Genomic DNA, 9,448 nt, shown 5'->3' with positions numbered 1-9,448 from the left:
GAGAACTTTGAAGAGTTGATGAATGAGGAAAATAAAGGGAACGAAGAGTAGAAGAGGTGACTGTTGTCTACCAGGAAATAGCAAAGATTAGTAAGAGTGAAGTGAGGAGGGCGTTGAAGATGAAGAGTGGAAATAAAGTTGGTCCTGATGACATACCTGTGGAGGTATGGGAGTGTCTAGGGGGTGGCAGTAGAGTTTCTGACTTGTTTGTTTAACAAGATCTTGGAGAGTGAGAGAGAAGTGTAATGGTGCCATTTTTTAGAACAAGGGAAAGGTGCAGATCTGTGTCAACTACAAAGGAATAAAGCAGGTGAGCCATACAATGAAGTTGTGGGAAAGAGTATTGGAAGCTAGGCTAAGGGCAGATGTGAGCATCTTTGAGCAGCAATAGGGTTTCATGCCTAGGAAGAGTACAACAGATGCAGTATTTGCTTTGAGGATGCTGATGGAGAAGTACAGAGAAGGTCATATGAAGTTGCATTGTGTCTTCGTAGATTTAGAAAAGTGTAAAAGAGGGTGCCAAGAAAGGGTTAAGGTTCGCTTTTGGAGTGACGAGGATAGACAAGATCAGGAATGAGTACATCAGAGGGACAGCTCATGTTAGATGTTTTGGAGATAAATTCAGAGAGGCCAGATTGAGATGGTTTGGACATGTTCAGGGGAGAGACTACGAATATGTTGGTGGAAGGATGCTGAGGTTGGAGCTGCCGGGCAGGAGGTCCAGAGAAAGACCAAAGAGGAGATTTCCTCTTCATCCAAAGAGGATGAAGAGGATAGGGCTAGATGGAAGCAGATAATTTGGCGACCCCTGAAAGGGAACAGCCGAAAGGGAAAAGGAGAAGACTTTCAATATTTCTTAGTTAATACTTTTGCATGTTTTCTAGCAGAATTCTTTCTACACCGTGGTAATGATACTTTTACTGAAGTCAGTGATTTGAGCATTTCTTCCACCACTGTGCTTGTGTTTTTGACCTGTCAGCAGAGTTCTCTGTATGTGAAGTCACTATATGCTTAGATGTCAGATATTACCAAGTGAATGCAATGTTGTTTTTGATAGTGATGGAAACCCACAAAAATTTAAACCCAGTTGTTACTGTTATCACAAAAAACTCCGAAACCTGAATTCTTAACCCAATATGCTTATTCTCTTGTGTCCGCCAAGGATGATGCATAATGCACATAGGGACGGTGTCCTCAGGTAATACAGCTCCTAAATCTTAAGCTAAAATTCAGTCATTTTGATTATGTGCAGTGAAATGATGAGGTCTCTGAAGCTGTGGGTCAATTCTATTCCTTGTGCTTCCCTGCTGTTCTAAAGGAAGTTTCTCTGGAGACTCTATAACTCATTAGCATTTAGAAAGCATGGGATCTTCTGGGATCCCCACTAACAGACACACTTGATATCCACAAGGTCTTAATATGTTCACAGTGGCACAAAAAAGCAGCAACAGGAAAAAAGGCAGAAATTGTAGATTAAAATTACATTTGTTTGATGATGAGCATCTGTCAATGAGCAGTTTCCTCCTTAGAGTGACAGGAGAGGGGGTCAAATCAGGACTTCTTATTTTGTAAGTTCTTTGTGTCTCCTAACTTAAGCTGCTTTTCCTTTTCCTAAATACAACAGTGCACAGCTACAACATTTTCACTGTATCCATTTGATGTGTCAGTTGTCATTACAAAAACGTAAATATAAAATAGGTTTATTGTAAGGAGAATAGACATAATTCATGTAGGTTTAAACCTCAGGAAGATTAACAGAAGAGGGATTTCTCTTCCTGTATAGACATCCATCATATAATTAAGCTCATAAACACTTTTCTCTCTTTAGATATAAAAGAACAATTAAATTAACACAGAAAAAATGTATAAGCCATAATAAAAGCCAGTGATTTGTGTTAATTTCATTATAAAAAGCAAATGTTTATTTTTACATTTAGAGGTAAAAGTGTTTATAAGCTTAATTATGCAATGAATGTCCATTCAGGGAAAGAAATGCCCAAGGACATTTGAACATTTGGCTTATTTCCAAGAGAAGGTGGGAGTTAAACTCTTTGGTTTATAGACAACAGCTCTACTGTACCACCTCAGCTACAGCCTCTATTATGTAAAAAGGTATCTGCACATTCCATGTACACTAAGTATTACCAAAAGAAAATAAGTAAATTCCAAAATCTCTACTGTACCACCTTAGCTGCAGCCTCTATTATGTAAAAAAGCGGCTGCACATTCCATGCGAATACAGTATTACCAAAGGAAAATAAGTCAAATCCATGCTTGGCAAAGCATGTTTATACACACATCTCACCTAATTAGTCTAAGTAACTGCAGACAACACTTTTTCTACTTTATCATTGTATCATTATAAAACCATTGTATGACAATTGCAAATGTTGTAGTATAGGGCTGAATGAACAAGGTTTCCCACAGGCTTTACATGCAGAGATCTGCTCTCCCAGAGGAAGTGAGTGAGAGTGGATAAGGAAAGTGTAGGACACCAACAAATTTACCAGCAGCGCTGGTAACTGTAGCAACAATGACCTCGGCAGAAACAAAGTCAGCCACTTCTGGGAAGGTTCAGTATTGTCCCAAGTCTCGATTTGTAGATAATGTCTTTCACTGTGGATCTGTGGAGTCTAAGAACCAAAGACATTGCACTGTAAAACTTCCCAGACTGAGAAATTACTTTTACGTTTCCCTAAATGTATTTACTTATGCCTTTAGTCATTACCTTTCACACCTAAACTGGAAAACTGAAAAATCACTTGTATTTGTTATTGTGTACCATCCCCCAGACCCTTATTCTGAGTTTTTTTTTTACTGAATTTTCTGATTTTCTATCCGATTTAGTGATTAAATAAAGCTACAGATAAAGTCATCATAGTGGGTGACTTTAATATTCATGTAGATGTTGACAGTAAATTTATTTCATTATTAGATTCAATTATTTTTTCCCAAAATGTGAATATACAATTTTTTTTAGCCACACTGTAGACCTTGTCCATAAATATGGCATTGAAACTGATCATTTGAAAGTATTTCTTCATATTTCTCTTTTGTCTGACCATTTTCTAATAACATTTGAATTCACAACGATGGATTATACAGCAGTTTGAAAAAAATTCAACTACAGTAGGTGCTTATCTGAAAATCTTCTTTTCTTCATTTCCTTTAAGCTGTTCCCTTTCAGGGGTCGCCACAGCGAATCATGTGCCTCCATCTAACCCTGTCCTCTGCATCGTCTTCTCTCACACCAACTAACTTCATGTCCTCTCTCACTACATCCATAAATCTCCTCTTTGGTCGTCCTCTAGACCTCCTGCCTGGCAGCTCCAACCTCAGCATCCTTTTACTGATATATTCACAGTCTCTCTGATCCTGTCCAAACCACCTCAATCTGGCCTCTCTGACTTTATCTCCAACACATCTAACATGAGCTGTCCCTGTGATGTCCTCATTCCTGATCCTGTCCATCCACGTCACTCCCAAAGAGAACCTCAACATCTTAAGCTCTGCTACCTCCAGCTCTGCTTCCTGTCTTTTCTTCAGTGCCACTGTCTCTAAGCCGAACGACTGCTGGTCTCACCACCGTCTTGAACACCTTTCCTTTCATTCTCGATGATACTCTTATCACACAACACACCTGACACTTTTCTCCACCAGTTTCAACCCGCTTGTACTCGCCTCTTCACCCCTTTTCCACACTCTCCGTAGCTCTGAACTGTTAACCCTAAGTACTTAAAGTCCTGCACCTTCTTCACCTTTGCTCCCTGTAACCTCACCGTACCACCTGGGTCCCTCTCATTGACACACATGTATTCTGTCTTGCTGCAGCTAAGCTTCATTCCTCTGTTTTCCAAAGCAGACCTCCACCTCTCTAGATTTTCTTCCACCTGCTCCCTGCTCTCACTACAACTCACAATGTCATCGGCAAACATCATAGTCCACTGGGATTCCTGTCTAACCTCATCTGTCAGCCTGTCCATCACCAGAGCAAACAAGAAGGGGCTCAGAGCCGATCTTTGATTCCACCTCCACCTTGAACTCCTCTCTCTCACCTACAGCACACCTCACCATAGTCTTACAGCTCTCATACATGTCCTGCACCACTCTAACATACTTCTCTGCCACTCCAGACGTCCTCATACAATACCACAGCTCCTCTCTCGGCACCCTGTCATACGCTTTCTCTAAATCTACGAAGACACAATGCAACTCCCTATGACCCTCTCTGTACTTCTCCATCAGCATCCTCAAAGCAAATACTGCATCTGTTGGACTCTTTCTAGGCATGAAACCATATTGCTGCTCACAAATGTTCACCTCTGCCCTTAGCCGAGCTTCCACTACTCTTTCCCACAACTTCATTGTATGGCTCATCAGCTTCATTCCTCTGTAGTTGCCACAGCTCTGCACATCTCCCTTGTTCTTGAAAATAGACACCAGTAGACTTCTCCTCCATTCCTCTCATCCTCTCACTCTCCAAGATCTCATTAAACAAACTAGTAAGAATCTGTACTGCCACCTCTCCTAGACACTTCCATACCTCCACAGGTTTGTCATCAGGACCAGCTGCCTTTCCACTCTTGATCCTCTTCAACGTCCTCCTCACTTCACTCTTACTAATCTCTGCTACTTCCTGCTCCACACCTGCTTCAGTCACATCTTCTACTCTTCGATCACTTTCATTTTCCTCATTCATCAACTCTTCAAAGTTCTCCTTCCATCCTCCTATCACACTCCTGTCACCTGCCATTTCATTTCCATCCTTATCTTTAATAACCCTAACCTGCCTCACATCATTTCCATCTCTATCTCTTTGTCTGGCCAACCTGTACAAATCCACCTCTCCCTCGAACCTAGCATACGAGTCCTCATGTGCACTTTGTTTGGCCTTTGCCACCTCTACCTTCACCATATGCTGCATCTCCCTGTATTCCTGTCTACTCTCTTCAGTCCTCTCAGTGTCCCACTTCTTCTTAGCTAACTTTTTTCTCTGTATACATTCCTGAACTTCCTCATTCCACCACCAAATCTCCTTGTCCACTTTTCTATTTCCCTAGGACACACTGGGTATCCTCTCCACCTGTCTCCATGATCACATTAGCTGTAGTTGTCCAGTCATCTGAAGGACCTCCATACCACCTGGAGTCTCAGTGTCCCTGAAAACTACACAACATTCTTTTTTTTTCAACTTCCACCACTTCGACCTTTGCTCTGCCTTTGTCCTCTTCATCTTCGTCAGCACCAGAGTCATTTTACATACCACCATCCTGACCTAACATGCCCATTATATCACCTCTGTTCCCTTCACCTAAATATCCATTGAAATCTGCACCAATCACCACTCTCTCACCTCTGGGGATGCTCTGCATCACTTCATCTAACTCACTCCAGAATTTCTCCTTTTCTTCTAACTTACATCCTACCTGTGGGGCATAACCACTAACAACATTGCACATCACGCCTTCAATTTCTAGCTTAAGACCCATCACCCTGTCTGATACTCTTTTCAACTCTAGGACATTCCTCACAAACTCCTCTTTCAGGATAACTCCTACTCCTACTTTCTCTTCCTATCCGACCCATGGTAAAACAACTTGAACCCTGCTCCTAAATTATAGCCTTTCCACCTGGTCTCCTGGACACACAATATGTCCACCTTCCTTCTCTGCATCATGTCAACCAAGTCTCTAGCCTTCCCTGTCTTAGTCCCAACATTCAAAGTCCCTACTCTCGGTCTTACATTCTTAGCTTTCCTCTTCTCTTTTTGCCTACAAACACGCCTTCCTTCTCTGACACTGTTGCCCCTCTGAAAAAGAATTCAATAAATCAGAAGACGTGAGCTCCATGGTATAGTTCACAAACTCGCAACTTAAAGCAGGCAGCATGAAAGTTAGAAAGGAAATGGCATTCCACTAATTTGCACATGGCCTGGAAAAACAATTTAATAATATATTAAAAAGCTGTAATGCCAAAACAGCATATTATTCATCATTATTAGAGTAGAACAAGAAAAAAACCTGATTTCTTTTTAGCACTGTAGCCAGGCTGACCAAGAGGCATAGTTCTGTTGAGCGTAGTATTCCCTTAACTCATAGCAGCAATGACTTTCTTTATGAAAAAAATTGTATTTATATAAGGAAAGAATTCACTAGGTCCTTGCCCAAATATTACAGATAGATCTTTATGTACAATAGTGCTAGAATCATCAATAAGGCCCCAATCTCTCTTAGACTGCTTTTTACCCATAGACCTCGCTGAGTTAATATCAACTATAACCTCATCAAAATTAACAACATGTCTGCTAGACCCTATCCTGACTAGACTGCTAAAGGACACTTTACCTTTATTAGACACATTTATTTTAAATATAATCAATCTATATTTAGAAACTGGCTATGTACCACAGGCCTATTAGGTAGCTGTAATCAAACTTAAAAAATCCCATCTTGATCTTGGTGTTTTAGCCAATTACAGACCAATAAACAAGCTCCCCTTCATTTTTAAGATTCTTGTAAAAGTAGTTGAAAAGCAATTTTGTGACCACTTGTACAGGAATAATTTATTTGAAGACTTGCAGTTTGGATTTAGAGTTCAATATAGTACAGAAACAGCACTGGTAAAACTCACCAATGATCTTCTCTTGTCTTCAGATAATATAATAATATTCTATACTTGTTCTATTAGATCTTTGTGAAGCATTTGACACCACTGATCACAACAGGGTTAGATTACCCTTACTTTAAAAGAACAATATGAACATGAAATTGGCATTAAGGGAACTGCACTACATTAGCTTAAATCTTATCTATGAGATAGCTTCCAATTTGTTCACGTTAATGATGAATCTTCCCTGCAAACAAAAGTTAGTTATGGAATTCCACAAGGCTCTGTGTTAGGACCAATACTCTTTACTTTATACTATATATCTAACCTTTAGGCAACACCATTAGAAAACACATCTTCCACCTACAGAACATTACCAAAATTAGGAGCACCCTCTCTCAAAGTGAAGCCGAAAAACTAGTCCATGCATTTGTTACTTTTAGATTGGACTACTGTAATTCCCTATTGTTGGGATGCCCCAATCCCAATCCCTAAACAGCCTGCAATTAATCAGGTGCTGCAGCAAGACTGCTAATTATAATTAGCAAGAGAGATCATATTTCTCATCTCTCCATTGGTTTCTCATTAAATGTAGAATAGAATTTAAAATCCTCTTTCTTGTATATAACGCTCTAAACGGTCAAGCTACATCATATCTAAAAGACCTCTTAGTATCATACCATCCCAGTAGACCACTTCGATCTCAGATTGCAGTCCTACTCGTGGTTCCCAGAATTTCCAAAAGTAGAATGGGAGGCAGAGTCTTTAGCTATTAAAGCTCCTCTCCTGTGCAACCAGCTCCCAGTTCAGATTCAGGAGGCAAAAACCCTCTCTATTTTTAAGTCTATAGGCTTAAAACCGTCCTCTAGTTAGTTAGTTATAGTCATGCTGCCATAGGACTAGACTGCTGCGAGAACCACCCACTAATGCACTGTGCTCCTTTCCTCCTTCCTTCCCTCTCTTTCCTCTCAACATGCATTTATATGCCAACACTTGCATGAAATTACTTAGCGTCTCTCTCCCAGTATTTTGTGGTTGCTTCTTTATGTCAAGGGGCATTTGTTGGGTTTTCTTTACATATCTGTATAGTCTTAAATTTATTCTGTAAATTGCCTTGAGATGATTTTATTGTGAATTGGCGCTATATAAAAAAGTTGAATTGAATGTTAACTCCGAGATAGTAAATGGTACGCTTTTAAGGCACTTTCATTTAAATCGATTTTCAATAATCATTTACATCCATCCATTCACACCCCAAATAATGATGAGCACACGAGGTGCTCACCCCTGGGACCCCCTGGGAGCAACATGGGGTTCAGCTTGTCAAAAGACACTTTGAAATGTGAACCAGAGAAGCCAGAGATCAAACTGCAGATTCCACACATGGTGGATAACGTTGAGATAGGAGTCCTGCCTTGTCATCAGACTGTATTTTGAGTGAACAATTCAGCAGAAAAGTTACCCTGGATGTATTTACCTATGCCTTGAATCTTGGGAGAAATCTGTTGAAATTCCTATCAAAAAGAATTAAACATTAAGTCATTTTACTTGGTTTGTGTATTTTACCACACTACTAATCAACCATCCTTTCTACTAAACCCTCTAAATGCCTAACACCACTCTGCTACCTCCTGCTATTAATAATATGTGCAAATTACACTTAATCACTTGTCATTTAGGTCATCTTCAAATGGAGCTGCACGCCAGCCGTCAAAAACATTACATCGTAACACAGCAATTATGTGTCATTTGGAAAGAGAAGGGATAATGGCTGCTTCTCTTTGTGGGGACATCTCTTTTTGCTTCTTGTGATCTTTACTGTCTTTTACACCTTGTGTGTTCCTCCTTTAACATGAAATGTGTGACTGTAATTATGTTTAGGGGACAAATTCAATCATTGTTACTAACCTGATATTGACTTTACAGACATTAAAATGTAATCCAAAAACTTTAGCCTGGAGAGTTTGGGAAACCAGGTAAAGCTTTTGGCAGTTATGACAAAGCAAACAGGTCTCTCATTGGTCCATAGGATGTCAGGTGCAATGTGTCCGGAGTAGCTCCAGTTTGTTACACATGTTGAACACATGTTATCCTATATTCCTTAAAAGGTGTTTAGCTCAAATTCAGAACCATAGACATATCATCTTTGTAATGCAACAGCAAAGGGGCACAAGCCAGTGTCTTCTTGTGCCAGTCCCAAGTCTGGATAAATGCAGAGGGTTCTGTCAGGAAGGATATCCGATGTAAAACACATGCCAAAATAAAAAATGCGAATCACGACAATGACTTCCATACCTGATCGGTCGGGCCCGGGTTAACAACGACCACCACCGGTGCTGTTGAGCTACAGGGTACTGGTGGAAATTGGACTACTGTTGGTCAAAGTCAAAGAAGGAGAAGAGGAAGGTGTGTTCGTAGGCAGAGAGACAAGAGGAAAGCTAAGAATGTAGGACTGACAGTAAGGACCTTGAATGTTGGGACTATGACAGGGAAGGCTAGAGAGTTGATTGACATGATGCAGAGAAGGAAGGTGGATACACTGTGTTTCACCAGAGGTGAAAAGAGTATCAGACAGGTTGATGAGTCTGAAGCTGGAATGGAATCTCTGGAGCTGGAATCTCCAGGATGGTTTGAGGATGTGGCAGAATTCAGAGGCTCAATGTTCTTCTGAGATAGAAGTGGTTATCTCCTCTCCAATGATGCCATTTCTAACACACATTTTAAGTGCACTTTTAGACAGTGGACCCAAGAAAACCAAGTTTGAGGGGAGAAAGGCTGCATTTCCTACAGTTTTACTTGGATCTTTTGTGACTTCTTTGATGAGTTGTCAGTGTACTTTTGG

This window comes from Channa argus, chromosome 4, assembly GCF_033026475.1.
Source record: "Channa argus isolate prfri chromosome 4, Channa argus male v1.0, whole genome shotgun sequence".
Classification (NCBI taxonomy): domain Eukaryota; kingdom Metazoa; phylum Chordata; class Actinopteri; order Anabantiformes; family Channidae; genus Channa; species Channa argus.
Note: the sequence above shows the minus strand (reverse complement) of the source record.